Source organism: Rhinopithecus bieti, unplaced genomic scaffold (assembly GCF_001698545.2).
Source record: "Rhinopithecus bieti isolate Rb0 unplaced genomic scaffold, ASM169854v2 scaffold_10612, whole genome shotgun sequence".
Classification (NCBI taxonomy): Eukaryota; Metazoa; Chordata; class Mammalia; order Primates; family Cercopithecidae; genus Rhinopithecus; species Rhinopithecus bieti.
In genome coordinates this window covers 2759459-2767446 of record NW_016806990.1, presented here as the reverse complement: position 1 = coordinate 2767446, position 7988 = coordinate 2759459, and the positions used below count along the sequence as shown (strand labels likewise).

The window sequence follows — 7988 nt, the reverse complement described above, 5'->3', positions numbered from 1 at the left end:
AAAAAAAAAAAAAATGAAATTTATTCTACAGGTTTTTCAGTGATTCTGAACCTCACCGATGGTCATCTTGTTTTAGGATGTCTGTCGAAACAGCAGAGGCTCGAGTCCACCCTGGTGATTCTTTTTCCATGTGTCTTCCCCGGGTGCTGCATTCATATGTTTAGCAAGCTTCTTAGGAGATACTGAGGCAGCCGATACGTGGCTTGATTTGGGAGAACCAAACCTAAAAAACTATCACTCTTGGATGTAATGCCCATCCAACTTTTAGCCCTTTATATAAGACTGTGAGTCCTACAAGCCAGACGTCTTAAACCTCACTTGGGTGGTGAAGTAAGATATAGCAATCTCAAAAATTCTATAGTATATGCTTTTCTTTCTTGCTTTCCTAAGAGTTACCATCATTCATTCTCCTATGACCCCAAAAAGGTAACTCAGAGCTGTATTAGGGGATGGTGTTTCATTATGTGAACCTCTCTAAATCATTTCTCCAGAATAAACATTGATATAGCGGAAGGCTAATAATGTGGTTATATTATGTTGCAGGTGTCACTGAGTGGTTGGAAAATCCTATTTTGCAGTACATAAAAGGTTATTTGTTAGGGCTGTTCAGTGATATCCCTTTCTACATTTAATCACAGGCCCCACCTTTTAAAATTTTGGAGCTAGTTGGGCGCGATGGCTCACGCCTGCAATCCCAGCACTTTGGGAGGCCAAGGTGGGTGGATTACAAGGTCAGGAGATTGAGACCACCTTGGCCAACATGGTGAAACCCTATCTCTACTAAAATATAAAAAAGTTAGCTGAGTGTACTAAAATAAAAAAAAAGTTAGGCGATGCACACTTGTAGTTCCAGCTTCTCGGGAGGCTGAGGCAGGGGACTCGCTTGAACCCGGGAGGCGGAGGTTGCAGTGAGCCGAGATCGCGCCACTGCACTCCAGCCTGGCAACAAAGCAAAACTCCATCTCAAAAAAAATTACATAAATAAAATAAATAAAATAAAATAAAATAAAATAAAATATTGGAGCTAAAATATTTATGACTAATGGCTGAAATTTTTTGGCAAAATATTAATTTGGCAAGAGTAGTTCTTTCTGCATCTTATTTTGTTGATAATGGAGTTCTTAAACTGGGCCTTAGACCTTGTCCTAAATGGTTGTTTAGCTTTTTGGGAGGCCTTTGTCTCGGATCCAACTCAAACTTCATCCTCAAAACCAAAAACTCAGAGAGTCCTCGATTAATACAACCCATTCATCATTAATACAATCTCATTCACCAGTTTTAGTCACAATGGTAAGTAAAGAGGTGCTGTAGCACCATTTTATGGGCTCAAAATAAAGTCTGTTAGACATTTTCAGGGTCCCATTTCTTGTTCAACAATTATTCTTTCCTTTAAAAAAAAAAAAAAAAAAAAGATCCCGATGATAAACACCTTTCCACGAAGATACCTTGTCAGATAGTGGGACATTTCTAAATAACATGTTCCCAGATTCGATCAGGCTTGTTTTGTCTGGCAAATGAATTATGTAAACCTTATCCACCAGAACTGTTTCAAGTCAATTAATTGTTGTAATTACTTAAGATTTCTTTTTAATGAATATGGCTCTCCAGGGATTCGATGATATCCTGTCATCTGTAGGGCCTGATAAATGAAATGTGATTTGTGGCTCACTGCAAACTGAACCCTTGTACTTGAGCAATGTCTGCTTCCTGCGTGCTCGTAATGGAAGAAATGCCCTTGATGGAGGCAGGGACATTCATTATAAACAGTTCCCAGTTAGCTTGAAAGTGAGGGGCTGAATTGACTGTACTCACCCTTCTTGCTCTCCTTCTCTCCTCCCGTCCCTTTGGAAGGGAATTAACCAAGCCCATGACCTCAGTGAGGCTGCACATCATAATCATCATCAGTCTCACCATTCTGTCACTCATCTCCATTAGGTCCAATAAATTGAGGTCTCGAACAGCTATATGGGGATGATGTTGGAAGCTAATATAGAAAGCAAAGGATTATTTTTCCAGCTCTGCTGGCTCTCTCTCTCTCTTTCTCTCTCTCTTTCTCACTCTCTCTCTTCATCCCGCCCCCAACTAATATTTCTCTCATTTTTAAGGATTCATCTCCTCAAGAGTTGATAAAGTAGGGTAACTTCTCTCAGGGCCACTCCATTTCCCAGTGATTAGTAAACTAGACTATAGCTAAAGAAAGGGAATCTAAAATGGTACAGCAAAGTTCTGGAAACCAGTCCCAATTTTCAGAAATATGGGCACCCTCTATTCTAGCAAACGAAACTCTGTAATGAAGCACAAATTTTCAACTTATACATTATCTTCAGTGGTTTTATTTTTGCCCAGCGAAACATTTAGTCTACCCCAATAAAATAATGTTTTTCTGGGACATTTCTATTTGGTGGAACTCATAAAGTATGTGTTCATAAAGAGGCTTCTAGTCAAAATTTAGAGAGAGGATTAAAATAAACGAAGATTAGTGAGCCCACCACACTCTAATACAACAGCATTGCTATACTCATTGTCTCAAACTAAATGTTTTTTGACTCACAACTGAAAACAGTGAAATTGGAAACACTACAAGTAAAAGATACGTTTTCTTTGAAATTCATCACTTTTGCTGAAATTTGTGCCATTGGATTGTGTGAAACTGGTTACAATGCATACCTGTAATAAAACTCTCCAACCAGAATTCTAAACAGTCATCAATTACTATCCCTAAACAGCAATGTTTGTTGATTTGAAGTGAATTAAGGTTTCACCTTCTTTACTGCAGACTGTTACCATTCCCCTACAAATTCACTAGTTTTAACCAAATTTAAATAGGAAAGATCTTCTAGTAGACAAACATTGATTTAAGACTATAAGGCTTTTCACAATGGCATATCTTGCATTGCCTTAAAGTCATAACTCTAGGAAAAAACTAGGAATATCAAAGACATTTGAAATTAAGAAATTTGTTGACGTATTCATTCAATCAGCAAATATGTATTTAGTGACCAATAAAGAACCAGGCACTTGTCTTGACCTTTTGGTGACAATAGTGAACCACCACCTTGATCACCCCATTTATTCAATGTTTACCACAAGCCAAAGCACTGTCCCAAGAGCTTTGCAAACAAGACATACTCCCTGTCCTCAAGGACTCACTGAGCCTTTAAACAATCCTTTGTTTAAGTAAAGATTTCACAAGACAGACCAGCTAGATTGCAATATGCAACTTGACTGCCGTTGTAAGGTGAGTGCCCAGATGCAACAGTTGTTAGTTATTACTTATTTTTTATTTATTTATTTTTTAAGACGGAGTCTCACTCTGTCGCCCAGGCTGAAGTACAGTGGTGCAATCTGGGCTCACTGCAAGCTCCGCCTCCCAGGTTCACGCCATTCTCCTGCCTCAGCCTCCCGAGTAGCTGGGACTATAGGCACCCACCACCACGCCTGGCTAATTTTTTGTATTTTTAGTAAAGACGGGGTTTCACGGTGTTAGCCAGGATGGTCAGATGTCCTGACCTCGTGATCTGCCCGCCTTGGCCTCCCAAAGTGCTGGGATTACAGGTGTGAGCCACTGCCCCTGGCCTAGTTATTATTTATTACCTGTACTGGGTAAGTACCTATTGCTGGTCATTTATGCAGATGGTACCCTTGTGGTAAAGAGCTGCCCCAGTTCTGGGCCTGATGTCAACACCCAATAACTGCATGGTTTGGGGCAAGTTATGGTAATCTCTTTACCTTTGCTTCCTCCTCTGTCAAAATGCAAATAATATCCATAATGATGATGATGATGATGATGATGATGATGGTACCTACCTCTTAAGATTTGTGTGAATTCAATTATTTCATGTATTATAAGCACTTTGTTCCAGGGACACAACAACTGATCAATAAATTGTTTGTTGTTGTTACCATCATCACCGCCAGGCAAGTTAAGTATTATTATCTAAATTTAACCAGTGAAAAAACAGAGGCACAGAGAAATTAAGTAACATTCCTAATATTATATGGCTAGGAATAGAACTAAAATTCAAAACAGCTTTCTTTCCTGACACTGGCAAGTGCTGCCTAGATGAATCGCTGTGTAAAATTCTGTAGCATATCAATTCTTTTCTCCTCCTTTTCCTCTTCACCTTCTTCCTCCTTTCCCTCCTCTTCCCCTTCTTCCTCCCCTTCTTTATCATCATCTTTATCAGTAACCACAGGCATGTATTGAGATCCTAGGTGGCAGACTACACTAGGAACAGTGGATTTGATACCATTTTAGTTAGGTGCAGTCTTTCCCTTCTAAGATCGGACAGTAAAGAAATGGCACAGAACAAACTGTATTCCTTAATAAACCCCTATAAAAGATGTGGTATTGGGTTCATTTTGCCGTAAAATTGACACTCTGATTGATTAAATAACTTGCCTAAGGTCACACAGAAAGTGGTTGGAAGTGAAAGAAAGATCTCCTATTTCCCAAGATTTTATGACGTAAAAATTGTTAGAAGGGTAATGAGCTTTCCCTGTTCCAACTATACTATGTCTCCTGAGCCCGCTTTTGACTGATGACACTTCATTTCATTTATTTTTAAATAATTTTTTCTCAGAATTTGCTCCCATTTATTTTCCTACATACATTTATTTTCTACATACATTTCAGAATCATCTTGTCAAACTCACACATTAATTTTGTTGAAATTTTGTTGTTGTTGTCTGTTGTTTTTTGAAACACGATCTCATTCCATCACCCAGCCTGGAGTGCAGTGGTGCAATCATAGCTTTCTGCAGCCTCGACTTCCTAGGCTCAAGCGACCCTCCCACCTCAGCCTCCCAAATAGCAGGGACAACAGGTGCACACACCACCATGCCCTGCTAATTTTTGTATTTCTAGTAGGGACAGGGTTTCACCATGTTGTCCAGGCTGGTTTCAAACTTGTGGGCTCAAGTGACCTGCCTGCCTCGGCCTCCCAAAATGCTGGGATTACAGGTGTGAGACACTGCACCTGGCCAGAATTTTAATTATAATTATATCAAACTTATCAATTAATTTAAGAAATTTGACATACATACTTTAAATACTCAGCTTTCCATTTAGCAATTTCATTTGTCTTTAATTTGTCAACTTTTACTTTCTTTATTATATGTTCCTACATTTATTCAGGTAGATCCTGAATATTTCAGGTTCAAAATGTTATAGGTAGTTTTTAGAGGCAATTTGCTATTGACGATTTGCAAAAGACCCATTTTCCATCATATTTTATAACTGGAAATTATTGATACTTACAAAAGTATTAATTTTTTTAAAAAAATTATTTTAACCAGTAATTTATAGTTGTCCCATCCAAGTGTGTTTTTCTGCTTTTCTTGGTCACATGGCTACCCAGATTTCCCAAACCCCCTTGAAGCTCAGGAGGTGAAATGTCTGGCCAATGGGATGTGGATAGAATTGATATTTGCAACTTTCAAGTTATCACTAAAAACATTTGTGTTTTTATCTTGGAACACAAGCTTGAGATGAATCATTTTTAAGCACAAAGAATTAAACAGCATTCTAGAGCAAAAGTTAGCAAACTATGGCCTGTGGATCAGATCTGACCTGTAGCCTGACTTTTGTATGGCCCATGAGCAAGAATCGTTTTACCGTTTTAGATGGTCTTAAAAAGATAAATACAAAAGGAAGAGAAAGATCAAGAAGGGGGGTGGGGAGAGAGAGGATGGAGAAAGAGAAAATGTGACAGAGATGATATGAATCTCAAAGCCTATCTGGCTCATTACAGAAAACGTTTGCCAACTCCCATCCCAGGGGACTACTGTCAGGAAGGGAGAAGGAACCTGGGTCTCTGAATCACCATGTGGAGCAGAGCAGTTCTATCATTCTTGAACCACTGATCTCTGGACTAGTGTGACAGGTGAAAATCGATTCCCATCTTATTTAATCTATCACATTCAGGCTCTCCCTGTTACAAGAACCATTTATCTAATTAATCAACTAACTAACCTTATTAGTTTGGACAGTTTTTCAGTTTATCTCTCGCAATTTCTAGATAAACTACCATTGGCAAACAATAATAGGGTTTTTTTTTTTTCCTCAGTAACAAACATATTACGTCTTCTATCCTTGTTTTTGGTCTTATTTTTTAATAGCTGGAGGTTTCAGGACAATATAAATTGATAGTGGCAGCAGCATACATCCATGTTTTGTTCTAAATTATAATGGCAATGCCTCTAGCTCTTTACTGCCTAGTAAACTATTGCCTTTTGATTGTAGATATTTTTCATTATCCTAAGCATATTCAGAAGAAAATTGTTCAATGCTGTTTCTCCTCTTTGATTTATCCTTTTCAAGTTTTGGTATCAAATGTATTCTATTTTTATGAAAGGAATTGGAAAGTTTTCCATCTATGATTAGCTTGTATAGCTTAGAAAGAGCTATGATTTAAAAGTTTGAGAAAAATTATATCAGAATAATCCAGCCGTAGAGCATGTTTTCTTCCGAAAAACTTGTTTTCTTTCATACAATATTCAGTTATCTATTTCTTGAGTTAATTATAGTAATTCATATTTTCCTTTAAAATTATTTATTTTTCCACCAAATTATTATCGTAGACTTATGTTAATAGGTCTATACACAGCATTCTCTTTAAATTATCTGATTTATTCAATATCTGATGTAATAATTGCTTCCTATTTTGCTTCCTTGTCTTCTCTCATTTTTTGTTGTTGTTTATCAGAATTTTCAGACATTTGTTGCTTTTTAACTTTTTTCCAAAGGGCACGTTCTTTGATTTTGTAACTTAATTTTGTATTTGCTTTCTAACAAATTTATTTTGTGGTTGTGTTTATTTGTATAATATTCTTATTTTTACATTGATTATTAAGCTTTTAAATAAACTGTATAATTCTTATTTTTTCTTTTCAATAATAAAATTTACACTGCTACAAATTTGCATGAGTCCAAACCCTGTTAGTCACATCCTATTACTTTTGAGAGGTAGTGATCTTCATCACACTATTTTAAGATAATGTGTGTTGTAGCTTGGGGTTCCCAGAAAGCAGACCCTGAACAAGTACTTGGGTGTAGAAAGTTATCTAGAATGTGATTCTGGGAAGCATAAAAGAAGTAGGGAGAGTGATAATGGGCAGGCAAAAAGCCAATAAAGAGTGAATAAGTGGTTTAATGCTATGAGCAATGGGAGCTCCATCTCTGAAAATAAGTTGACAGCATGTCCTGGAAATGTCCCATTGAGGAAAGGGGAAGACATTCCTGAGGGTGTTAAATCCTCAGTAATTCCAGACGGCCATGTCTGTGAGCAAAGCACACGGAAGAAACCCTTAAAGCTAAGAAATAGAAAGCCATGGTGGTTTGAGGCAGGAAACTATCGCTGCTCATGGATGCTGTTCATCTCAGCTGCAAGTGAACTTAGACAAGGGCTGGGGGGCTATGGATGAGCATCAACAGCATCTGCTGCAATGTGTAATTATAGATTTGCTTTCATTTTTATTTAAGAATGTTTTCCCAAGTGGTTTGTTGGGGCTTCATTTTTTAAATGTGTATGCTTTTAGATTTTAACACGAGTATTCATTGCACATTAAATACACATTCTCAGCTGTAATATGTAAGTTTTTCTGTAAATGGAAGAAAGGGCTACAGATGAATCTTGAGGAAATTTTACATTTCAGAACAATAAACACAATTTTTTTTAGCATAGCTGTTTTACAGATTTCTTTTACTCATTCAATTAGTAACTACTCCAGTGCGTTATTGTTTAAATCATGTAACATTTTTACATTCCTTCAAGTTTTTTATTTTGAAATAATTTCAGAATCAGAAAAATTGAAAGGAAAGTACAGAAAACTCCTGCATAAACTTTATCCAGATGTAAGGGTCTCTTTCTGGACTCAATTCTGTGTCATTGATCTATTTGTCTATCCTTTCGCAAATATCACACTGGTTTGATTATTAGAGCCTTATGGCAAATGTTAAAGTCAGAAAGTATTAAAAAAAAAAAATA

General features: G+C 37.1%; 1 long non-coding RNA gene across 2 annotated transcripts in view; it reads right to left on the bottom strand.

The window, feature by feature from the left end:
- LOC108534348 (uncharacterized) overlaps positions 1-7988 on the bottom strand; it is a 33296-nt gene that overhangs the window by 8085 nt on the left and 17223 nt on the right. The window contains exon 3 of one of the 2 annotated variants that reach the window (XR_001886949.1): positions 1813-1984. The exons of the other annotated variant lie outside the window; for it this stretch is intronic. This is a non-coding gene — a long non-coding RNA (uncharacterized LOC108534348). The remainder of the gene's footprint in view (positions 1-1812; positions 1985-7988) is intronic. 2 annotated transcript variants of the gene reach the window in all.